The following is a 26,507-nucleotide window of genomic DNA, read 5'->3' as shown; positions in this document are numbered from 1 at the left end:
TGCGATACCCGGTCATCTGTTGTCACAGCGTCTGCATGGTCTCGCCAATGTACCACGCTTCGGGACAGCCTTTCCTGCAGCGTATGAGGGAGACAACGTTGGCCGAGTCACAAGAGTATGCACCTGGTGGGTGGTGGTCTCACGTGTATTCGTGGTCTCCATGTCGATGATCTGGCACATCTTGCAGAGATTGCCATGGTAGGGTTGTGTGATGTCGTGGTCGCTGTTCTGAAGACTGGATAGTTTGCTGCAAGCATTGGTTTGTTTGAGGTTGCGCGGTTGTTTGAAGGCCAGCAGTGGCGGTGTGAGGTTGACCTTGGCAAGATGTTCATCTTCATCGATGACGTGTTGAAGGCTGCGAAGAAGATGTCGTAGTTTCTCCGCTCCAGGAAAGTACTGGACGACGACGGTTGTGTTCTGTGTTTGTCTTCTGAGGAGGTCGGTGCATTTTCTTACTGCGGCACGTTGGAACTGTCGCTCGATGAGTCGAGCGCCATATCCCGTTCGTACAAAGGCATCTTTCAACGTCTGTAGATATCTGTTACGCTCCTCCTCATCTGAGCAGATCCTGTGTATATGGTGGGCTTGTCCATAGGGGATGGCTTCTTTAATGTGTTTCGGGTGGCAGCTGGAGAAGTGGAACATTGTGAGGTGACCAGCAACATTGCAGAATCGCTGAGCAGCAACTTATAGCCAAGTTCAGCACACATGAGTGCGGCCTCAACCGGGCCTGGGATTCATGTCGCATTACCTTCATCCCCCACCATCTGGCCTGGGCTTGTGAAATCTGACCAACTGTCCTGGCGTGAGACAATTCACACCTCTTTAACCTGGGGTTACCCCTATCTCTGGATCTGTAAAAACTTAATTACCTACAAATGCTCGCATTCTAAGCATTGTCTTGCATCTTTTGAATTGGTCAATATATATGTTTCTGGAACATATCTCTTCATTCACCTGAGGAAGGAGCAGTGCTCCGAAAGCTAGTGTTTGAAGCAAACCTGTTGGACTGTAACCTGGTGTTGTAAGACTTCTTCCTGAGCTCACCCCAGTCCAACGCCGGCATCTCCACATCACGATTAATATTGGTATTATCTCGAACAGTAATAACTAAAACAGACAGAAGCGCATCATTTACAGGTACAGAAACTGGCATTAAATAAACAGAGCCGGCGGTATCCCGAGATTCCTAAAACAGGGCCTTGATTAATACAAGTGGAGGCAGTGCAGTGCAGTGGAAACCGAGAATTTCCTCCCACAGTCCAAAGATGCGCAGGTTCGGTGGATTGGACATTCTGAAAGATTTCCCCTGAGTGTGCAAAGGTTAGGTGGGGTTATGGAGAAAGTGTGGAGGATTGGTCCTCAGTGGGGTGGCGTTTTGGAGGGCGGGTGAAGACTCGATGGGCCGACTGGCCTCCTTCTGCACTGTCGGGATTCTATGATGCTATGAAAAGACCGGGATTTACAATAACTGGAGCAGGGTTCTAATGCAGGGTTAACTGTTACAGGGTAAATATTCATAATGACCGGGACAGGGTGTGCAGCAATGATTAATGGAAGAACGTCCAGAATCAGGGACACAGTCTAAGGATATAGATAAGGAGAAATTTATTGACCTAGAGCGGTGAACCTGTGGAATCCTCTACCACACAAAACAGTTGAGGCCAAAACATTGTATGTTTACTGGAAGGAATTATATATATAGTTCTTGTGCCTATCGGGATCATACGATACGGAGGGAAAGCGACGACAGTTCACTGAGTTGGATGATCAGCCATGATCAGAATGAATGGAAGAGCAAGTTCAAGGGGCCGAACGGCCTATTCCTTCACCTATTGTCTATGCTTCTACACTTCTATCTTTCTATGTAATGCAACAAAGGCTAAATTCTATATAAACTGAAACAGGGTCTGCTACAGTAATTCCTGATACAGGGTCTACACTAATATAAACTGAGACAAGGCCGAGTGTCGTGATTTCTGAGAGGAGGGTGTCTTCAATTATGTAAATTTAGACAGGGTTCTCGAGCACTAATTGCTGATAGAGCGTCGAGATTAATATAAAGTGAGACAGATTCTAGTGCCGTAATTATTGATGCAGGATCTAGATTAACGAAAACTGAGATAAGGTCTAATGCAGTGACTACTGATTCAGGGTACACATTCGTACAAAGCGAGACAGGGTCGATTGCAGGGACGGCCCAAGATTAATGTTAATAAATGTCGGGCCGAGTGTGGTGTTCACCGTTACACGGTTGAGATTATATACATTCAGAGAGATGTGCGTTTTTTCTGCGTGTTTGTCCGTGTGCGTGGACATTTTCACACCAAACTCCTGCACAAATAATTCCTTTGTTTTATACACCAATTAATGGGACGGAGTATGGGGAACTTTACTCTCCACATACCCACATTTCCTGCTCTGCAAGTATCTGATGGTAGGGCAAAGAGGAAGCTTTACTCTGTTCCTTACATGTGCTTTACCTGTCCTTCACATGTTAGATGGCGGATGTTGTGGAGGGGGCTTTGCTCTGTACTGTACCTGTCCTTCGAGTATTTGAGGGGAGCTTGTTCAGGGAAATTTACTCAGTAACTAAATGTTTACTGTTGAGGCCCTGGGAGTATAACATGGGACAGGTTTTAGGAAGTTTTATTCTTTATCGAAACCTGTGATGCATTTGGCCTGAGAGTGTTTGCTGGTTCAGTGTGCAGGAAGCTTTGCTCTGTCTACAACCCCATGCTGTACCTGACCTGCGAGAATTTGACGGAATAGTTTAGACAAGCAGAGCGTTACTAAAGCTGTCCTTGGAATTCCGATGGGACACGAGGAATGGAAAGGTCTGGGACAAATATCTTAATGTCTGTGTCATATATGAAAAGTGGGGAAAATTGATGCTCAGGTGATTAAAGAGGCAGGAGCAGAATGTGTACAACAGTGACTAAGGGACAGAATACAGTGTAGCTGTTAACAATTGTTTCAGATTGGGTGGGGTACAGAGTGTTATTCTCCAGTGGGTAATATTAGCAGCACTGATTTATCTGTTATATATTAATAGACAGGGCTCGGGACTCGGGTTTACAGGATATCAATTGAAAAGTTGCATTTGTCTCCCAAATTGACAATGTAGTAAGCAGGGAAGCCGATTACATACATAGATACATAGAAGTTAGGAACACGAGGAGGCCTTTTGGCCCTTCGAGCCTGCTCCACCATTTATCACGATCATGGTTGATCATCCAACTCAATAGCCTAATCCTGCTTTCTTCCCATAGCCTTTGATCCCATTCTCCCCGAGTGCTATATCTAACCGCCTCTTGAACACATTCAATGTTTTAGGATCAACTAATTCCTGTGCTAATAAATTGCACAGGCTCACCACTCTTTGTGTGAAGAAATGTCTCCTCATCTCTGTCCGAAATGGTTTACCCTGACTCCTCAGATTATGGCCCCTGGTTCTGGACACACCCATCATTGGTAACATCTTCCCTGCATCTAGCTTGTCTAGTCCTGCTGGAATTTTATAAGTCTCTATGAGATCCCCACTCATTCTTCTGATCTGCAGGTGGCAGATAAAATTCAATGCTGAGAAGTGATGCATTAAAAATAAATATGGGGGGGGGGGGGGGTCGGTAGTGTGAAACATTAGAAAACCAAAGTTAAAAGAGAAGGTGAGAGTGCAGGTTAATGACCAGGACATTAACCGAGTAAAACGGGCCGAGGGCTCAGGGGAGATTAGCAAAGTTTCCAGAACACGTACTAGAGTAGGGAGTATGGAAAGTGGCAGGTATGCAACTTCAGGCACCGCAGAAAAAGGGACAACGTTGAGAAGGGATGGTCAACGCAGAACTGAGGGTGTTGTACCGAAATTTGCGCAGTATATGGAACAAGGTAAATGAACTCATTGCCCACATTGACATTGGCATTCACCGGAAAAGGGGGCGGGTTTGCTTGATGTGTAAGGAATGAAATTAACTCGATAGCAAGAAGCAATTTAGGGTCCGAAGGCGTAGAATCCCTGTGGACAGAGTTGACGAATCGCAAAGGAAAAAAGACCCTGATGAGAGTTACGTACAGCCCCCTAAATCAGCAGACAGAGGCAATATTACAATGATCCTAGCGGACTTCAATAATCAGGAGGACAGGGAAAGTCAGGTTGGTAGCAGATACCAAGAAAAGGAATTTGTGAAATATCGACGAGAAGTTATTTTGGAGCAGCTTGTGATAGAGCCCAGTCAGGAACAAGCAATTCTGCATTTGGTGATGCGTGATGAGGTAGACTTGAGTAGGGAACTTAAAATGAAGGAACACTCACGGGGCAGTGACCACAATATGATAGAATTCACCCTGCAGTTTGGGAGGTAGAAGCTGGAATCTAATGGAACGGTATTACAATTGAATAAAGGTAACGACAAAGATAAAGGGGGGAGCTGGCCAGAGTTGATTGGAAAGGGAGCCTAGCAGGGAAGTCATTCTGAAGACAACATTACACCTTGATCGATTGGAGTTGCAAAAATTAAGAAAAATGTTTCATATGCACACCTACAAAAACGGTCAATACGTTTTTGCAGCAATTTTAGTTGCTCTTCTTAACCAGATGAGTGTTTTATGATTGGGTGGACATTTCTCCTTTGGGTGCCCACCATTACCATCGTGATGATACTGTGAGTACACGGTTCTGTCTAACTCTGCCAGTCCATCAGGTCATTGGTTCATATAAATTGAAGCAGAAAAATAATCTTAAACCTGAAGAAAAACCACAATCAATAGAGCATAACACAGGAGTAAATTCATCATTTTGAACAAAACAGAGATTTCCACTAAATGTTGGAAATTGCAGTACACCGGTGTTCACATGTAGACATGACTCTCAAGACCACTTCATTACTGGGACGTTGGTAAAATATTCAACCCAATATTGCCCACATAATAGCAGAGCAAATACACATTTAATATAACTACTTATAGATATTAACAAGAATTAACATAATCTCCAAATAAACAATGATTGTACTTGGAGAAACAAGTAAATATATACCATAATTTATAATATCGAGAGACAACAGGAACATGGTCCGGTGTAATATAAACAGAGACAGGCCCTGGTGAGGTGTAAAGATACAAATTGCTGTGGAATATAGAAGAGGCGGAACTTAATGCAATATAATCCTATGCATGTTCTTGCCTGTTATTAATTGAGTGCAGCACAAACAGAACAGTGAAGTATAGTGAAGTCAGGGGTTGGTTTAGCTCACCAGGCTAAATCGCTGGCTTTTAAAGCAGACCAAGCAGGCCAGCAACACGGTTCGATTCCCGTACCAGCCTCCCCGTACAGGTGCCGGAATGTGGCGACTAGGGGCTTTTCACAGTAACTTCATTGAAGCCTACTCGTGACAATAAGCGATTTTCATTTCATTTCATGTAGACAGGGACAGGGGTTACTTTAATAGTGATAAAGATAGGGTTTCATTCAACATGAGAAGTAACAGATTTGATGTAGTACAGTGACATAGAAAATAGAGCAGGAAGACACCATTCTGCCCCTCGAGCCTGCTCCGCTATTCCTTATGATCATGGCACCTCAGTAACCAGTTTCCTCTTTCCCCCATATTATTTGGTCCATTCAGAGTTTTAATCCCCAAGAGCTATATCAAGCTCCTTCTTGAAAACATACAATAATTTGGAGTCAACTTCGTTCTGTGGTAGAGAATTTCACAGGCTCACGAATCCCAAGGTGAAGTTATTGGCCCTCATCTCAGTCCGAAATAGTTTACCCCGTATCCTGAGACTGTGACACCTGATTCTATCGCCCCTGCCAGCGGAAACATCCTTTCTGCATCCGCCCTGTTTAGTCCTGTTACAATTTGATAGGTTTATAATCAGAGGGGGGATTTAATATTTCATAAATTAGTGTCTTCTGATTTTTGACCCTCCTGCCAGTGAATGAAGTTTCTTCCTAATTAATCAAACAAAACCCTTCATGATTTTGAACATTGTTACCACGCCTTCCCATAGCCTGCTAGGTTCTCAGGTAAACAATCCCGGCTTCCAACCACTCTGACCGTGCAGCTCATGCAGTGGGAAGTCCCAGTTGTACACATGTTTCTGCCTTCCTTGTGTTCAGATGCTATTTTTGGAATTACTGACATTTTATATGGAGCTAGTGGAATTCCCATTCACCATTACCATCGTGTCCGAATTAGACACAAGACGGGGGCAGCAGGGTGATGCAGTGGTTAGCACTGCTGCCTCCGAGGTCCCAAGTTCGATCCCAGCTCTCGGTCCATGTCCGTGTGGAGTTTGCACATCCTCCCCATGTCTGCGTGGGTTTCACCCCCAAAACCCAAAGATGTGCAGCGTAGGTGGATTGGCTGCGCTAAATTGACCCTTAATTTGGAAAAAAATAATTGGGTACTCTAAATTTATAACAAGAATAAGACACAAGACTGAGAAAAGACTAGCCTCTGAAAATTATATTGACCCATGTAAGGCTGGACCCAGAATTAGAACTTTAGATAGACTGAGCAATATCTCAGAATGTAATGTCATCATGCAAACCATGAGAGGTTAATAATCATGTCTCAGTGGAATCAATATCACCTCTCACAACAGATACCTGAGCCCACGATCCAGATGTGATCCAATGCAGGAGTATTTTATGTTTCAGTTGCTCCATATTTTAGATGTGATGTGTCTTAGGGCTGCTTCGAAATATTATTACTGGGCTGGTAATCTGGAGGCCTGAACTATTAATTCAGAGACTCGAGTACAAATTCCACCAGGGCATATTGCAATGATGTGAGCAGTTTTGGCCTCCTTACCAAAGGGTAGATATTTTGGAGGCAGTGCAGAGAAGGTTCATTACATTAATCTCGGGTATGGATGGATTTTCATCGGTAGCTGGACTTTCACAGCACAGAAAGAGGTTCTTCGGCCCATCGTTACTGCGCCTGTCATCAAATAGAGAGGAATCCGGTCCTGGATAGTCGTGAAACACAGACCTCTCGGTTTGCAGCGAAAAACGTTGACCAATTGCACCACAGAGACTGACATGTGGAGAGTTTTAGTAGGGAAGGCCTACACGCATTGGAGTTTAGAAGAATGAGAGGCGAACTGTCTGAGATATGTAGTATTTTTAAGGAGCTTGACAGTGTGGATGCTCGAGGTTGTTTTTGCTTGTGGGAGAGTCTGGGACCGTAGGGCACCATCTCAGAGTAAGGTGTCGCTCATTTCAGACGAGGATGAAGCGGAATTTTTTCTCTCAGAGGGGAGTGATTCTATGGTGCAGAGAATTGGAGAGGCCGTTTCAATAAATATGTCCAAGACTGAGACAGACAGATTTTTCATTAGTAAGGGAATCAAGGGTTATGGGGATAAGGCGGAACAGTGGAGTTTAGGATCTTATCAGATCAGCCACGATCTCATTGAATGGCAGATCATATTCCATGGGCCGAATGGCCACCTTCTGCTCCTACATCTTATAGTTTGAAAAAGAAAATCGCTTATTGTCATGAATAGGCTTCAATGAAGTTACTGTGAAAAGCCCCTAGTCGCCACATTCCGGCGCCTGTCCGGGGAGGCTGGTACAGGAATCGAACCGTGCTGCTGGCCTGCTTGCTCTGCTTTAAAAGCCAGCGATTTAGCCCACTGAGCTAAACCAGCACCTGGTTTCTGGCAGCTGGGGGCCTTTCAATTGAATGAATTAATAAATCAGAAATAAAATTGTCGCGTCATTCATAATACTCATGAAGGTAGCGAAATTTTCCAAAGCCCGGCAGGTTCACCAATATCCTTCAGGAGAAGAAATCTTCCCTCCTTACCCCGTCTGGCCTCTATGTGACTAGTTCAGCAGTGATGTGGTTGACGCGTAACTATCTCTGATAATGCCGAGCAGGCCAATCAGTTCAAGGTCTGCTGCCACAGAAAGTCAGATGTGAATTCAACTGTGCAAAGTGCACCTTATCTAAAAGGTGTTTCTCATCCGGCTTCTCAGGATGGACAGTTAATGCTGACTTTGTCAGTGAGGGTCAAATTCCGAGAATAAATGTTAAAAACTGTGCAAAGTGAAGCAGATTCCGGAAATCCAAAACAAAAACAAAAAAAGGCTGCTCAGCTGGTCAGTGAGCATCAGCAGAGAGAGAAACAGATTCACATTTCAGGTGGATTACCTCATTGACATAATGCTAAAGAGTCGAGCTGATTTACCCAGCATCCTCGACCAATGTCGGTTCTTGAACTCATATCACAGATTAGCTGGTCACTTATCACATCTCAGTTTGTGGGAGCTTGCTGTGCACAAATTCTCCGCTCTGTTTCCAACATTACAGCAGTGACTAAATTCAGCTAAAATATATCAGTGAGTTTTAAGGGCGTTGGGATGACCTGAGGTCGGGTAAAGCGGTTTACAAAAACAAGCTCTTTCCAAACGTTAACATTTTAAAATGCAGGTTGTAATATGTTGAAAGATCTGAGATTAATGTGACTATGGGTCACTCCTCTGCCTGATGTTTTAATTTATCTCCTTTAATTCGGTTAATGTTTCAATTAAATTAATATTCAGTGGAATAACAACCTGGTTAAAGATGATTTATTAATTGAGGCATCAGAACTTTCAGAATTAATACTTAATTTAAATTTATTTTTTCATTTCAATTAAGTAACATCTGTTCCAATGGATGTTTCTGTACGTTTCAACCAACTGTCACTATTCTTAAAATAAACCGCTGTTTTGAGTTGAACCTAATCAATAAATGACTATGTTTATCTCGTTTTGCTAACATTAACATTTCATTGCGACCAGTGAGGTGTTTATGTAAATAAACACAGAAATAGAAGTCTCAGATTAGATTACACACTGACAAAAACACAACAACTATTTCCCCATCAATACAGCACAGAAATAGAGGCAAAGATTCCAGTACTGATTGTTTTTGACATTTGTTTCTTTATCAGTTATGTGAGAAAAATGTCATCATGATAATCTTGTTCACAATGAAGAAAGTGTCCCTCTAATCTCGAAATATAATGACATGCGAAATGTGTTCACAGAGTTTTCCAGTTCTCCTGTATCTGATATATGTCCCTTTTTCCTAACTGGTTCTGTCTCATGTCTCTCCACGATGGGTCATTGCCTTTAATCGACAACATGAAGTCAACATGTGCCGAATATAATCTCTCAGCGCAATCTCACCCCATTGGCTTCCAACTAAATGGATCGAATCCAATGAATTGGAATACATAGAGGGAGTTTTACTCTAAAATGTGGTTGGAGCATTCAATTACCTTGTAGTGTTTAATGAGAACTGTGGAGAAACATTTACCCTGTGTCTAACCTGAGCTGAACAGGGTGGTGAGGATTTGATGTGGCAGTGTCGAAGGATCTTTCCCTCTTTCTAACCAGGCTGACAGAGATAGATAGTTTCTTGATTAATAAAGGGATCAGGGTTGTGGTGAGAAGGCAGGAGATAGGCTTTTAGAAACATAACAGTCGTGATTGAATGTGGAGCACACTCGATTGGCCTAATCGTCGAATTCTGCTCCTATGTCTTATAGTTTTATGGTAGGAAGACAATCCATGGACTATCTTAGAATAGACAGGTACCTGATTTCCATCGCAGATATGGTGGGTGAAGGGCATCTTTCTGTATTGTAAACCTCTAACTCTCCATGATTCCATGCCAAGGTCTAAAACGATTATCACTCATATGTGGTGGTGATTAACCTAAACTAATCTAATAATATTTTTGTCTGAAGTAAGCTGACATTAGCACTGCAATGAAGTCACCGTGAAAAGATCCCAGTCGCCACATTCCGCCGCCTGTTTGGGTACACAAACGGAGAATTCCGAATGTCCAAATTATAGAACTGCACATCTTTCGAGATTTGTGGGAGTAATACGGAGCACCCGATGGAAACCCACGCAGACACGGGGAGAACGTGCCGACTCCGCACTGACTGGGACTCTGGCGCTGTGAAGCAATTGTGCTACTGAGATTGGATCTAGTGCAGTGATTACAGATGCAGGGTCTCAAATAGCATAAACGGAGACAGGTTCTAGTGCAGAAATTACTGAGACAAAGGTTGATTGCCCTTAAATGATATAGGATATAAAGCAGTGATTATTGATTCAGGATGTGGAATATTATAAACTGAGGTAGGGTCTTTTGCAGTCATTCCTGCTGCAGGGTCTGGATTAATAGATGTGTAAAGAGTTATTACGTCAGATGATTAAAAACTTGGTCAACGAGGCAGGTTATATGGGATGATTTTATTAAGGGAATTGAGGTAAAGAGGAGTAGGGAATGAATACCAGAGTTTACGGCCGAGACACATGAAGACATTGCAAAGTGAAACAATTAATTCAGAACATAACATTGCGTCTTGGTAAATTACAGTTGCAAAACCCAAGAACAATATTTTATATGCACACCTATGCGAACGGCCAATCCTTTTTTGAAGTGAAGTCACTTGCTCTCCTTAACCAGATGAGAGTTCTATGATTGGGTGGACATTTATCCTGTGGGTGCCAATCTGGTGATTCTGTGAGAGCACTGTTCTAACACTGCCAGTAAGTTAGGTGATTAGTGAATATAAAACAAGGCAGGAAAAGAATCCTCAACATGAAAACAACTTTCTAATGGATAGAGTGTAGTACAAGAGTAAATTCATCATTTTGAACAAAACAGAAATGTCATTAACGTTTGGAAATTGCAGTGCAGCGATGTTCACATGTAGACCTGTCCCTCAAGCCCAGTTCATTACTGGGACGGTGGTAAAATATTAAACTCAATATTACCCACATGATAGCAGAGCAAATGCACATTTCATAGAACTACTTATAGGTATGAACAAGAATTAATATAATCTCCAAATCAACAATGATTGTACTCATATAAATAAGCAAATATATACAATCAAGGGCAGCACGGTAGCATTGTGGATAGCACAATCGCTTCACAGCACCAGGGTCCCAGGTTCGATTCCGGCTTGGGTCATTGTCTGTGCGGAGTCTGCACATCCTCCCCGTGTGTGCGTGGGTTTCCTCCGGGTGCTACGGTTTCCTCCCACAGTCCAAAGATGTGCAGGTTAGGTGGAGTGGCCATGATAAATTGCCTTCGTGTCCAAAATTGCCCTTAGTGTTGGTTGGGGTTACTGGGTTATGGGGATGGGGTGGAGGTGTTGACCTTGGGTTGGGTGCTCTTTCCAGGAGCCGGTGAAGACTCGATGGGCCGAATGGCGTCCTTCTACACTGTAAATTCTATGATCTATGATCATTTAGAATATCGTGACAGGCAACAGGAACATGGTCAGGTATAATATAAACAGAGACTGGTGTGTATTTTTAGAATAACTGATATTTTATATGGAACCAGTGGAATTCCCTATCACCATTATCAGAATAAGACCTAAGGCTAGTAAATGACCAGCCTCGGAAAATTAAATTAACCTATTTAAGACTGGACCCATAGTTTGAACTTTAGAATCACTGAGCAATATTTCAGAATGTCAAAATACAAACCATGATAGGTTACCAGTCTTGTCTCAGTGGAATCACTATCACCTCCCACAACAGATACCTGAGCACATGATCCAGACCTGTGATCCAATGCAAAAGGAGTGTTTAATGTTCAATTGTTCCATCTTTTAGAAGTGATGATATTACAGTCTTCGGGATAGTCTCGCAATATTATTACAAAACGGGTAATCTGGAGGCCTGAACTAATACTCCAGACACAGGAGTATAAATTCCACCAGGTCATATTGTAATGTTGTGAACTGTTATGGTCTCCTCGTGTAAGGATAGATATTTTGGAGGCAGTCCAGAAAAGTTTTTTTTTTTGGTTAATCCCGAGTATGGAGGGATTTTCAAAGGTGGTAGCATTTCACAGCACAGAAACAGACCTTTCAACCCATCGTTAATCTACCTGCCAGCAAATAAAGAAGAATCCGGCCTTGAATCACAGACCTTGCGGTAAACAGCCAAACACGCTGACCAATTGCACCACGGAGACTGTGGCCATGATGTGGAGATGCTGACGTTGGACTGGGGTGAGCACAGTAAGAAGTCTGACAACACCAAGTTAAAGTCCAACAGGTTTGTTTCAAATCACTAACTTTCGTTCCCACCTGAGGAGAGAGTTTAGCCTGGTGTTAGATGGCCTTTAGATTTTTTCCATGTCGGTGCAACATCGAGGGCCGAAGGGCCTGTACTGCACTGTATCGTTCTATGTTCTATGTTCTATGTTGTAAGACCACAGAGACTGAAATGGGGAGAGCTTAAGTCAGTTATGCCTACACGAATTGGAGTTTAGAAGTATGAGAGGCGAAGTTACTGAGATATATAGTATTCTCAGGGGGGCTTGACAATGTAGATGCTTGAGGTTGTTCCCGCTTTTGGGAGAGTCTAGGACCATAGGCCACAATCTCAGTGTAAGGTGCCACTCATTTCAGACGAGGATGAGGAGGAATTTCTTCTCTCAGAGCGTCATGCTTCTATAGAATTATTTGCCGTAGAGAGTTCGCCTGGTCAATAGATATGTTCAAAGCTGAGACAAACAGATTTTTCATCAGTAAGGGAATCAAGGATGATGGGAATAAAGTGGAAATGTGGAGTCTAGGATTTTACCAGATTTGCCACGATTTCATTGAATGGCAGATCATATTCCATGGGCCGAATGGCCAAGTTCTGCTCCAAATCTTATGGTTTTATGGCAGCTGTAGAGACTTTCAATTGAATGACTTAATCAATCAGCCAAAAATCGGCGCGTCATTTATAATACTTATGAAGCTATTGAAATTTTGCAAAGCCCAGCCGGTTCACCAGCGTCCTTCAGGAGAAGAAAGCTTCCCTCCTTACTCTGTCTGGCCCATATGTGACTCTAGTTCAACAATGATGTGATTGACTATTAACTATCTCTGATATTGCCAAGCAAGCAAGTCAGTTGAAGGGAAGATGCTACAGAAAGTCAAATGTTAATAAACTCGCTCGAAGTGCACCTCATCAAAAAGGTGGTTCACATTCGGCTTCTCAGGATGGACAGTTAATGATGGCTATATAGCGAGAATGAATCCAAAACTGTGCAAAGTGCTGCAGATTCTGGAAATCTACAACATAAACAACAAAAAAAGCAGAGGGAGGAACAGATTCACATTTCAGGTGGATTACCTCACTGATATAATTCTAAAGAGCAGAGCTGCTTTTCCCAGTATCTTGGACCAATGCCCGTTCTGCATCTAAAATCACAGATTAGCTGGTAATTTATCACATCTCAGTTTGTGGGAGCTTGCTGTGCACAAATTCCCTGCTCTGTTTCCAACATTACAGCAGTGACTAAATTCAGCAAAAAATATCAGTGAGTTTTAAGGGCGTTGGGATGACCTGAGGTCGGGTAAAGTGTTTTACAAAATCAAGCTCTTTCCAAATGTTAACATTTTAAAATGCAAGTTGTAATATGTTGAAAGATCTGAGATTGATGTGACTACAGATCACTCCTCTGCCTGATGTTTCAAGTTATCTTCTTTAAATCGGTTAATATTTCAATCAAATTAACATTCAGTGGAAAAGTAGCTGGTTAAACATGATTTATTAATTGAGGCATCAGAACTTTCAGAATTAATACTTAATTTAAAGTATTTTTTATTTCAATTAAGTAACATCTGTTCTAATGGAAGTTTCTATTCATTTAACCAACTGTCAATATTCTTTAAATAACCCGCTATTTTGGGTTGAAACTAATCAATGCGTGATTGTGTTTATCTCCTTTTGCTGACATTGTGCCAGTGAGGTGTTTATGTAAATAAACACAGAAATAGAAGTTCCAGATTAGATTGCGTACTGAGAGAAGCAAAACAAATGTTTCCCCACCAACACAGCACAGAAATAGAGCCAAAGATGCAAATAGATCAACGAATTCCAGTAGTGTTTGTTTTTCGACATTTTTTTATTCATCAGTTATATGAGAAAAATGTCATGATGTTATTCATGTTCATAATTAGGAAATATTCCCTCTAATCTCTAAATATAAGGGCATGCTAAGTATGTTAGTAGAATTTTCCTGTATCCTATCTCTCTCTGTCTCTCATAACTGGTTTGATCTCATGCCTCTCCACGAAGGATCATTGTCTTTAATCGACATGTGGCCAACACTAATAACAATTTTACTGTGAAATGCCCTGAGTCGCCACTTTCCGGCGCCCATTCCGGTAAGCGAACCCGCGCCGCTGGTCTTGTTCTGCATCACAAACCAGCTGTCTTGGCCACTGAGCTAAACCAGCCCTCTCAGAGCCCTCTCAGCCCGAACTCAGCCTGTTGGCTTCCAACTAAATGGATCGAATCCAATGTATTGGAATCCGTCGAGGGAGTTTTACGCTAAAATGTGGTTGGAGCATTAAATGACTTTGGAGTATTTAATGAGAAGTGTAGAGACAATTTTCCTCTATATCTGATCTGGGCTGCACCTGTTGATTGAGGATTTGATGTGGCAGGGCCGAAGAATCTTTTTTTTTTTAATATAATTTTTATTGGAATTTTTTACAGAAAATATAAAACATAACGACAAACAATGAAATGCAACAAAATAACCCATAATAACTGTGACACCCCCAGACCGTATCGGCGCATGTATCACATCCCCCCACCCCCCCAACCCTAATGAACAACAAAAGAACTTTAAAAATATTAAAATTAAATAAACAAACAGTCATTGTCGGCCCCCCCCCCCTTTTCCCTCCCCTTTTCCCTCCCCGGGTTGCTGCTGCTGCTGTCCCCGTACCCTATCGTTGAGCCAGAAAGTCGAGAAAAGGCTGCCACCGCCTAAAGAACCCTTGTACCGACCCTCTCAGGGCGAATTTGACCTTCTCTAGCTTAATGAAACCCGCCATGTCACTGATCCAGGTCTCCACGCTTGGGGGCCTCGCATCCTTCCATTGTAGCAAGATCCTTCGCCGGGCTACTAGGGACGCAAAGGCCAGCACACCGGCCTCTTTCGACTCCTGCACTCCCGGCTCCACCCCAACCCCAAAAATCGCGAGTCCCCATCCTGGCTTGACCCTGGATCCCACCACCCTCGACGCCGTCCTCGCCACCCCCTTCCAGAACTCCTCCAGTGCCGGGCATGCCCAGAACATATGGGCATGGTTCGCTGGACTCCCCGAGCACCTGACACACCTGTCCTCACCCCCAAAGAACCTACTCATCCTCGTCCCAGTCATGTGGGCCCGATGCAGCACCTTGAATTGGATGAGGCTAAGCCGCGCACACGAGGAGGAAGAATTAACCCTCTCCAGGGCATCAGCCCATGTCCCGTCTTCGATCTGTTCCCCCAGTTCGCGATCTGTTCCCCCAGTTCCGGGGGCCGAAGAATCTTGCCTTGTACTTAATCAACCTGCCGTGACCTTGGAGCATTTGATTGCCCAGGGTAGAGCAAGCTTTACTTGCATGTAACCTGCACTGAACCTGCCCTGTGAGTGTTTTATATGACTGTGCACAGAGAGATTTACACCGTATCTGAACTGTGCTGTACCTGACCTGGGTGAGTTTGATGGGGAAATGCAGAGGTTTCTTTACCCAGTAACTAACCCCGCTGTCAACCTGTCTTGGGGATCTCTGAAGGAAGAGGGCAGAAGAGGTTTTGCCTGGTGTAGAACTCTTGGTTTCCAGGCAGTTAATGTGTTTAAGCGAGTTATGTAGAGGGAATTTAATTACATATCTAAACAATCTGCAGCTGCTCTGAGAATGTTTGATGGGGACAGTGTAAGGGAATTTCTCTTTGTCTCCAACCTGTGATGCACCAGTCCTGCGAGTGTTTGAAGGGACAGTCGTCCCTGCCTCTGTATTGCACCAGGCCGTGACCCCGTCTCTGTTTATATTATACTACCTTGTACCTGTGTCAGTTTATATTAAATAAGGACCTATTTCTCTTTGTTCATATTAAACTAGGCCACCAATTAGAGGTCATGTCTTGATCAATGAGGCGTTCAGGAGTTATTGGGAGAAGGCAGGAGAATGGGGATTAGGAACATATTGGCCATGATTTAATGACGAAGCAGTCTCGATGGGTCGAATGGCCTAATTCTGCCCCTATATCGAATGGAATTATGCACCCAGTTTGTCTCTCTTTACATTAACCCAGAACCTGACTCTGTTTCTATTAATATAAACCTGTCTCTGTATTACATTAGATACAGCCTCAGTTCTGCTATGGGCCATATTTCTGTTCATATTACATTGGACCCGGCCTCAGTAATTGCTGTGGTAGACCATGCCCAATAATTTTGAAAGTGGCTGAGGTGGAAATTGTGAAGATTAAAAAAAAACTGAGGGAAAAGTGAGAGTCTAAAATTCTTCAGCAAGCAATGCTGATCTATGTCCAGATAAACGTCATACTCTGTCTTGTCAGCACTCTAGACGCACCTACATACAAGCGCAGACCTCCCTGATCTTCTTGCAGCCGCATCAAATTGAACAACTGAAATTCTATTGCCTGGGCCTAGTGCAATAAACTAAGGGAATGGAATAGTTGTAATTGTGTAACATAAACAAACATTAGATAAATAACTGAGACAGAACCTAACGTTGCAGCAACATTAATTCTCTTCACAGCAGGCACACCGTAGCTGCATTGTGTAACATCGACAGGATGCACTGCAGAAACTCGTCAAGAATTCTTCAACAGCACCTTCCATACCCGAGACCTCCGAGAATCACAAGGGCAGCAAGCACATGGGGACATAATACTCTGCATCCGCCCACACATACAGCTCTCTGGGGTAGGAATTGGTCTTGGGCACTGGCAACGAAGAAATGCCAACTGAAATCTAATTCGGCTGACTGCACTGAAAATGAATATCAAATGTTGCATAGCACACACTGTATACACTATACATCCCGTTTCAGGCTGTTGCAATAAACTGATTTCTTGTTCAAAATATCTATTTATTATATTATCTTTCCATCTCAAAGACATGTGGAATGATGCGCCCACAATTCAAAACAGAGGCATCATCTGGTGCATTAATAAAAGTGAGCAGGTCTCGGAAAAAAATAGGCAGATTCAGGATCAAATATAGAATCCCTACAGGGCAGAAGGCCACTCGGCCCATAGCATCTGCCCCGACCTCTGAAAGAACACCTTCCCCAATCCCCTGCCCTTGCACCATGACCTGCGCATCCCTGGACACTAAGGGGCAATTTAGAATGGCCAATAAACTTAACCTACATATTTTTGGATTATGGGAGGAAACAGGAGCATCCGGAGGAAAGCTACTCAGACACAGGGAGAAAGTGCAAACTCCACATGGATCGTCAAGAATTGAACCCTGGAGCTATGAGGCAGCAGTGCTAACCACTGTGCCACCGTGCCGCCGATAACATAATCAGAGACTGGGTCTAGTGCAATATAAGCTGAGTTCTGGTCTAGCGGAGTGCCGATTGATACAAATTGAGACATGACCAATGCAGCAATAAGAGGGATATCGTACAGCACAAGAATAACAGGGGTAGGGACTAGTGTTATATAAACAGGGATATGGACAGGTGTAGAATTAACTAAAGCAGGATTGATTTTATTAGAATCTAATTATCTTGTCAAGTAATAACTGAGATGGAACCACATGATGCAAACAGAATGTTGTTCCAGTTTACGATGCACAGATAAACGTTCTGATGAAGTAACCATTGTGACGCGTTTCCTGCCAGACGAACCGAGACATGGTTCAGTGCAGTTATTATTAATGATTTCTTTTTTTTTTTTTATAAATGTTTTTATTCAGTTTTCATATTTTATATTGAACAAATTACAAATTGTTAGGAGAGAAAAAGAACAAAAAAAAACAAACAAACACGCAAAAATTAACATACATATTTACAGGTAAGCATCTTCGTAGTAGTAACTGCGCCCCCCCCCCCCCCCCCCCCCCCCTCAACATGTTTATTTAGTTTGGTTTTGGGCCTTAGCTAGCCATCGAACCCCCGTACCGAACCTGTAGCCCCCCCCCCCCCTCCCGCTACCTTCCCCCGACTATTCTTCCTCTTGTACATTGGCCACAAATAGGTCCCGGAACAGTTGCATGAATGGCTCCCACGTTCTGTGGAAGCCGTCGTCCGACCCTCGGATGGCAAATTTGATTTTCTCCATTTGGAGAGATTCCGAGAGGTCGGACAGCCAGTCCGCAGCTCTGGGCGGTGCTGCTGACCGCCAGCCAAACAGGATTCTACGGCGGGCGATCAGGGAGGCAAAGGCAAGGGCGTCCGCCCTCCTCCCCAGGAATAGATCTGGCTGTTCTGAAACCCCGAAGACCGCCACTATCGGGCATGGCTCCACCCTCACTCCCACCACTTTGGACATAACCTCGAAGAAGGCTGTCCAGTACTCCACGAGTCTGGGGCAAGACCAGAACATGTGGGCGTGGTTGGCCGGGCCTCTTTGGCACCGTTCACATCTGTCTTCCACCTCCGGGAAGAACCTACTCATACGGGTTCTTGTTAAGTTGGCTCTATGTACCACTTTTAGTTGCGTCAGGCTGAGCCTTGCGCACGTGGAGGTGGAGTTGACCCTATGCAGTGCTTCGCTCCAGAGTCCCCACCCTATCTCCATCCCCAGGTCGTCCTCCCATTTCCTTCTTGTTGCGTCCAGTACGGTGTCGTCCCTATCTACCAGTCGGTCATACATGTCACTACAGTTCCCTTTCTCTAGGATACTTGCGTCCAGTAGGTCTTCCAGTAGTGTCTGTCGTGGCGGTTGTGGGTACGTCCTTGTCTCCTTTCGTAGGAAGTTTTTGAGCTGCAGGTACCGTAGCTCGTTCCCCCCAGCTAGCTGAAATTTCTCTGTCAGTTCGTCCAGTGTTGCGATCCTGTCGTCCGTGTATAGGTCCCTGACTGTCAGTGTCCCCCCGTCCTGCCTCCACCTTTTGAAGGTGGCGTCAGTCAGTGCTGGTGTGAACCTATGGTTGTTGCAGATGGGAGCCCTGTTCGACATTTTGGTCAGGCCAAGTTGCTGCCGCAGTTGGTTCCAGGATTGGAGGGTGGCTGTCACCACTGGGCTGCTGGAGTGTTTTTTGGGTGGGGATGGGAGTGCTGCCGTGGCGAGGGCCCGAAGGGAGGTTCCCATGCAGGAGGCCTCCTCCGCACGCACCCACTCAGCCTCTGGCTCCTGGATCCATCCCCTTACTCGCTCGGCTGTTGCTGCCCAGTGGTAGAATTGTAGATTCGGGAGGGCTAGCCCTCCCCTGGTTTTTGTTTTTTGTAAGACCTTCTTTGGGATCCTAGCATTTTTACCCCCCCATACGAACGCCATGATGAGTTTGTCCAGCGCTTTGAAAAAGGCCTTGGGGATGTAGATCGGAATGGATCTAAACAGGAAGAGGAACCTGGGCAGTACGTTCATTTTGATCGTCTGAACTCTCCCCGCGAGGGAGAGCGGGAGTGTGTTCCATCTTTGCAGGTCCTTTTTAACTTCCTCCGTCAGGCTGGTGAGGTTCCATTTGTGGATCCCTTTCCAGTCATGGGCTATTTGGATCCCCAGGTAGCGGAATTTATGTCGGGCTTGATTGAACGGCAGCCCCTTTAGTGCTGCCCCCCCCCCCCCCCCCTTGCGGGTGTACTGGGAAGATCTCACTTTTGCTCATGTTGAGTTTGTAGCCCGAGAAGGCTCCAAACTCTTTCAGGAGCGCGATGATTCCGTCCATGCTGCTTTGTGGGTCCGAGATATAGAGGAGCAGATCATCCGCATAGAGTGAGACTCTGTGCTCTCTACCTCCCCTTCGGATCCCCCTCCAATTTTTTGCTGCCCTGAGCGCGATTGCTAGCGGTTCAATTGCTAGTGCGAACAGCAGCGGGGACAGTGGGCATCCTTGTCTGGTGCCCCTGTGCAGCTGGAAGTATTGGGAGTTGGTATTGTTGGTCTGTACACTCGCCATGGGAGCGTTGTACAGGAGCTTTACCCAAGCGGTGAACCCTGTTCCAAGCCTGAACCGCTCCAGTACCTCTATGAGGTATTTCCACTCGACTCTGTCGAAGGCCTTTTCTGCGTCCAGGGAGACGATCACCTCTTGTGTTCTCTCCCCGGAGGGGGTCATTATCACGTTCAGCAGGCGCCTGATGTTCGCGGTAAGCTGTCTACCTTTGACAAAGCCCGTCTGGTCCTCTGTGACCACCTCAGGTACACAGTCATTAATGATTTCTAATAGAAACAGGGCGTGGGTCTGTATATTAACAACTGATATTCAGCCGAGTGCAGGAAAACTGAGACAGGGTCTGTTGCAATGAGATAGAGACAAGGCGAGTGTAACGTAAACAGAGGCAGGGGTTAGGTGAATGTAAGCTGAGAGATATGTTTAAAATGATTTAATGGCATCTTGGTGTCACCAGTAACGTCAGCAGCTGATGCCAATTCCTAATTGCCCTTGGGAATGTGGTGTTGAGCCCGCCTATTGAACCATTGCCTTCCATACTGAGTAAGTCCACCCACAGAGGTGACAGGACGGGCGTTCCAGGATTTTGACCAGTGACAGTAAAGAGATATAGTTCCCATCTTCTGCACTGTAAATTCTATGATTATCTATGAAGATAGTGTGAGGCTTGTCGGGGAACTTGCAGGTCTTGCTGTTACAATGCGTCTGTCGGGCCTGGTCCTTTTAAATGTCTGAGTTCGTGGGTTTGGAAGGTGGTACAGAAGGAGGCAGTTGCTGCAGTACATCCTTGTATATCGCTCACGCTGCTAGAATTGTACACCCGTGATGCAGGGAGTGAATATTTCAACCGGTGGATGGGGTGTTCCTCGAGTCGGCCGCTTTGTCCTGGATGGCGTTGAGATTCTCGAGTGTTGCTTGAGGGGCGCACTTCAGACAAATGGAGAATATTCAGTTCAACTCCTGACTTCTGCCTTCTAGATGATGAGTAGGGGTTGGGAAGTCAGGAGGTGAGTAACTCACCGCAAAATTTCCAGCTACTGATCTGCTCTTGTAGCCACATTATTTAAATGGTTCTTCCAGTTCAGTTTTTCATCAATGCTAATGATGGTGGGGGATTAAATCACGGTCGTGTCATTTAAAACCAAGGGGAGTTGGTTAACATCTCTATTTTTGGGGTGGTCATTCCCTGACACTTGTCAGCCCAAGCCTGAATGTTGTCCACGTCTTACTGTATATGAAGACAGACGGCTTCAGTATTTGAGGAATCGAATTTGAGGAATGGGGCAGCACGGTAGCATTGTGGATAGCACAATTGCTTCACAGCTCCAGGGTCCCAGGTTCGATTCCGGCTTGGGTCACTGTCTGTGCGGAGTCTGCACATCTTCCCCGTGTCTGCGTGGGTTTCCTCCGGGTGCTTCGGTTTCCTCTCACAGTCCAACGATGTGTAGGTTAGGTGGATTGGCCATGATAGATTGCCCTTAGTGTTGGGTGGGGTTACTGGGTTATGGGGATAGGGTGGAGATGTTAACCTTGGGTAGGGTGCTCTTTCCAGGAGCCGGTGCAGAATCGATGGGCCGAATGGCCTCCTTCTGCACAATGAAATCTATGAATATGGTGCAGAACATTGGGTAATCATCAGCGAACATCCCCACTTCTGACCTTATGATGAAGGGTGAAGCTAGGGCCGGGACAGTACGTGACAGGATGCTCCTTGACACTTTTCATGAAGTTGCTGATGATCGAATGCGGACTGATGGGCCAATAATTGGCCGGGTTGGATTTTTCCTGCCTTATGTGGACGGGTCATGTTTGGCAATGTTACAGATTGTTGGGTCCATGTCAGTGTTATACCTGCCCTGGAGCAACTTGTCTGGGGCGCAGCCAGTTCCAGGCCACATATCTTCAGTATTGCTGCTAGAATGTTGCCAGGGATAATGCATTAGCAGCGCCTTCAGCCGTTTGTTGATATCGTGTGGAGTGAATGAAATTTGCTGAAGACTGACATCCACGATGATGCAGACCACCGGAGTAGGCCGAGATGGATCATCCTCTCGGCACCTCTGGCAGAAACTTTCAGTCTTGTTTTTTGCACTGACGTGCTGGGCTCCCGCATCACTGAGGAGGGGAATTTTATTGAGGCTCCTATTCCGGCCTTTTGTTTATTTATTCATTACTATTCAGGACTGGATGTGGCAAAACTGCAGAGACAGATCCTGCATATTGAAAATAGGATCACATTGATTGTGTGATATAAACATTGACAAGTACTGGTGCAGTATTAATTGAAACAGAGTGTCGTGTATAAAAACTGAGACAGTGGCTAGCCTAACAAAAATACGGATGGAGTCCAATTTAAAATTAGCAAAGGCAGCAGTTATTATTGAGGCAATGTCGGCTTCATGTAATGCAAGACATCTCGATTTAAATTCCATCTGCTGGCCAAACTTTGCAATTGCAGTTACTGTGAAAATGTCGCTGTCATGTATAATCCATGATGTTGATGTATCCATAATCCATTTGCACAAATGTAATATCACATCGCCTTCTCCGGGAGGTGCCAAATTCTAAGGTGTAACTAATTGCAGGTGTCGCTGGCTGATTCTCCCACGTTGAGTTCAGCACCAGAGCAAAGTGGCTCAATTCCTGGTCATCTTTGTTCATCTTTGTTAAATAGAGGAATGTTTACCTGGAGGTTGTGTGGAGTCCATGGGAAATGTAACATTCATCTAACAAACATAGTGTTGGGGAGAGTTTATTGATTCATTATACCACCCGCAAAATGGTTGGGGCCATTGTGTCCGAAGCTTCAGGAAGGTCACATGGGATTTTAGTTTTAAAGGGGAAATATGGGTGTGCGTGTAAGACAGAGAGAATGCGTGTGTGAGAGACTGTGTGTGTGTGTCTGTGTTTATGTGAAGCACATGTTGCGTACAATTAAATTTCGCAAAGGCCACGGCATCCTTCTATTTCCAATAGATTCACAGCAAATATTTCCACAAATGTAGCACATGAAGCTCCCAATTGTCTTTCTGGGTTGTCATTTTCTCGGTTTGTGTCCATTTCAAAGCTGCTAAATCCACTGTTTCTGGTGGCCCACACCAGCCCACCGGACGTGTCGCCATTTTTTTCAGTTTGCAGATGATGACACCCAATTGTGATCAATGTTTAGGTTTCGGGACATTATATCACACTTGGAAGAATCCTTGAAGTGGAATATCGGCCTTCCCACTGGGTGCGTGGCTCCGGCTACTTCGCAAAGTGGAAATTCCTTGGTCGTGTGACTATGTCCCATTTAGGGACCAGACTGGAAATGTGCAAACCACCTCCTTTTAATTGTCTTGAAGAGAATTGCAAGCTCTGTCTTTAAGAAAACTGCCGCATTTCTGATTTTGTCCGGCCGGTAAATATCCATAATGCATTGCAGACAACAAAGATGACATTGGATGAGTTATTTTTCTTCACAGGTGCAGGTGTTCCTTGTTTCACAGACATACAATAAGTTTCTGGGCGTTCAGGCCTTAAAAACCACCTGCTTGTTCCAAAGGGTCAGCTTGATGTTATTCCATGAACATTCAATGAGTAAAGCAAAGGTCGTATCTGTTTTCTCAATGACAGCATCACATTCTACATCCAGGCAGTCTCTCACCGTGGAAACTCGACAGCAGAATCTGCGCACCGGCTCTTATTTAGTGTGACCATGGCGAGAGTGCAACACCTTGTCCCACTGCCATGGTTTCCTCATGCGTATGGTAAGGAAGAACAAGATACAAGGCACCGAGGACAGAGTCCATGAGTCTCTGTCGGTGATGTTTTGTGTGGATTATCCAACTTTCAGCATAGAGGAATTCTCTGATGAGGGTGTATTCTGGTTATGTCTCCGTTTTCATGACTGAAAGGTTGCCGAGGTTGCAGCCTTACCGACTGTGCAAGTGGAGTCATCCATATCTTCAGGGAAGGCGAAGATCAGCAGCATGGAGAGGAAGCTGCTGAATAGAGTTGGGTCAATGACACGGTCCTCTTTCGCTCAATTATTCACTTAGAATCATTCGGAAGTGGAATCATCAATCTGCACAGTGCAGTGCATTTTGCGATGGAAGGAGTGAATGCGACAGGGGAGCTTCAGCAGTCAGCCAATTTTCCCCAAATCATATAGTCCCTACTCCGCTGACAGTGTGGAATTTTTATTGAGATTGACGAACATAAGGCGAAGAGGTAGGCATGTGGCAGAGGGAGCAGATCTTGTCCAGAGTAAATCTTGCGACGCAAACACAGCCCCTTTTTTCCAGCAACATTCGACCTGCAAGCAGATGAAGTGTTTAAAGTATGACCATTGGAAAGGCCTTCCCAGTGCTGCTATGAGTGCGTTATGTCAATAGTTGCTGCAGTCTCCTCTGTCCACTTTATTTTCAGATATTGGTTATGATTTTGCATCACGAATCTCCTCCGGGATGGATTATGTCTTCCAGCAGAGAAGGCATAGGTCATAAATGATCAGAAACATAGCAATTATATTCACCAATTTTCATTCATTTAGGAATATAAATAATCAGATTCACAAACTGCCACCGTTCCACAAAGTACAGTTTTAAATTAAGTTATCCGGTGCCGGTGTCGAGGGCTAGGCCATGATTTATTGTCCATCGCTAATTGCCTTTCACAAAGAGGCGGTGAACTGCCTGTTTGAACCTCTACAGTCATTCTAGTGCAGGTACACTGACGATGCTGTTAGGGAGGCAGTAGTAGGTTTTTGCACCAGTGACAGCAAAGATTCGGTGTTATATTTCCAAGTCACGATAGTGAGTGATTTGGAGGTAGATCTCTTCACCTTACTTTCATCAATCTCAATAAACATTCGACATCGTCAGCAGAGCAGGGACTATAATATTTGGAGGGGAATTTCCAGGTGGTCATCTTCCCAGGTGTCAGCTGCCTTTCCCTTCTGGGAGGTAATGGTCCTGGGTTTAGAAGATGTTTCAAAGGAGACTTGCTGCGTTCCTGCAGCTCATCTTGTGGGTGGTATATTATTGCCATTGTTCGTCGATAGTGGATGGAATGAGTGTTTGCGCATAGGGTGACAATCAAGCGGGGCTGCTTCGGCCTGCATGGTGTCGAGCTTTTTGAATTTTGTTGGAGCTGCACCCAGCCAGGCCACTGGAGAGTATTCAATTACAGTCCTGACTTGTGCCTTGCAGATGGTGAACAGGCTTTGGGAGTCAGGAGGTGAGTTGCTCGCCGCAGGCTTCCGAGACGCTGACCGGATCTTGTAGCCTCAGCATTTATATGGCCAGTCCAGGACAGTTTCTGGTCAATGGTAACCCCAGTGTATTGATAATGGGAGATTCAGCGATGGCAATATCAGTCAATATCAAGTGGCGATGGTTAGATTCTACTTTGCTGGAGATGATCATTGTTTAGCAATTCCGTGGCGAATATTACCAATTTTCACAATGCACAAAATTAAATAATGATATCAATCAATTAACATCAACTCACAATATAAAAAGTTACATTCACCAATTATGATCCGCACTTTCCTTCACAAAATGCAAATGCAATTAATTTAAGGGAGGTGGATTTGAGACCAGGAAGAGATCAGCCATGATGATTGAATGACGGAGTAGGCTCGAAGGTCTGAATTGCCTATTTCCCCTCCTAATTTCTATATTCGTATGTTTAACATAATTTATTGAGATTAAATTTAGTTGAGTTAGCATTGACCATTCTGCCACCAAGAAGTCACATCTGCACCGGAATTCAATGTGAAATGGAATTAAATCAGACCGAGGATTATGTGCAGCTACCCAGCAGCCTCTGCGCTGTATTGGTCAGTAATCACCTCATCGTCACACAGAATCTGCAGACTGGGGTATGAGATGCTTTTTAAAGTGTCGGTAGAAATTAAAATACCTGTACCTAATGTAACGTTAATGAATCTTTACTTCCCAATTTGTTATTACACTGTTTTGGAAAGTAATTCAACGTCTGCAGCTGTCCACAGAGTTTCACAGGATTTCTGTTCCAGGTCCGGTGTCTCCATTGATTTGGGCGAGGATATCTTGAATGACTTATTGTACATGAAATTACATGTTCCAAAAAATACAGCTGCCCCTTCTCAATGTAATCATGTTCCCGCTTTCTGTGTTTGAGATGAAGATTCACCATCAGCAGAGAAGAATCACCAGAACCGTAGGAATATCTCCAGTTTCCTCTCAGTGACGTCCATTTCGTCAGTTCCCGATAGTCAGGGGATGGAATTCACCCAGAACAGCTTTAGCCACCGAATGTATTAGACTGATACAAATTATAACGGACCTGCTTTAATTTGTGAAACCATCAAGTGCAAAATTGAGAATGTAGAACAGTATCTTTCAGGACCATCTAGCCATCCATCCATCAATCCCATTCACTAATTCCACAATCAAAATATTCACGCATCAAACCAACATCCATCACTACATCAAAGCAGTAACCCATTATCTTTTGGGTGAATGGTGGGGGCGTATTAATGTCATTGAACCAATAATCCAAAGGCCTGGGCTAATTCTGTTGGGATTTGGGTACACATCCTCCCGTAGTCTGTGGGGGGATTTGAGTTCAATTAA

This window comes from Scyliorhinus canicula, unplaced genomic scaffold, assembly GCF_902713615.1.
Source record: "Scyliorhinus canicula unplaced genomic scaffold, sScyCan1.1, whole genome shotgun sequence".
In the NCBI taxonomy this organism is placed as follows: domain Eukaryota; kingdom Metazoa; phylum Chordata; class Chondrichthyes; order Carcharhiniformes; family Scyliorhinidae; genus Scyliorhinus; species Scyliorhinus canicula.
This window is presented reverse-complemented; position numbering follows the sequence as displayed.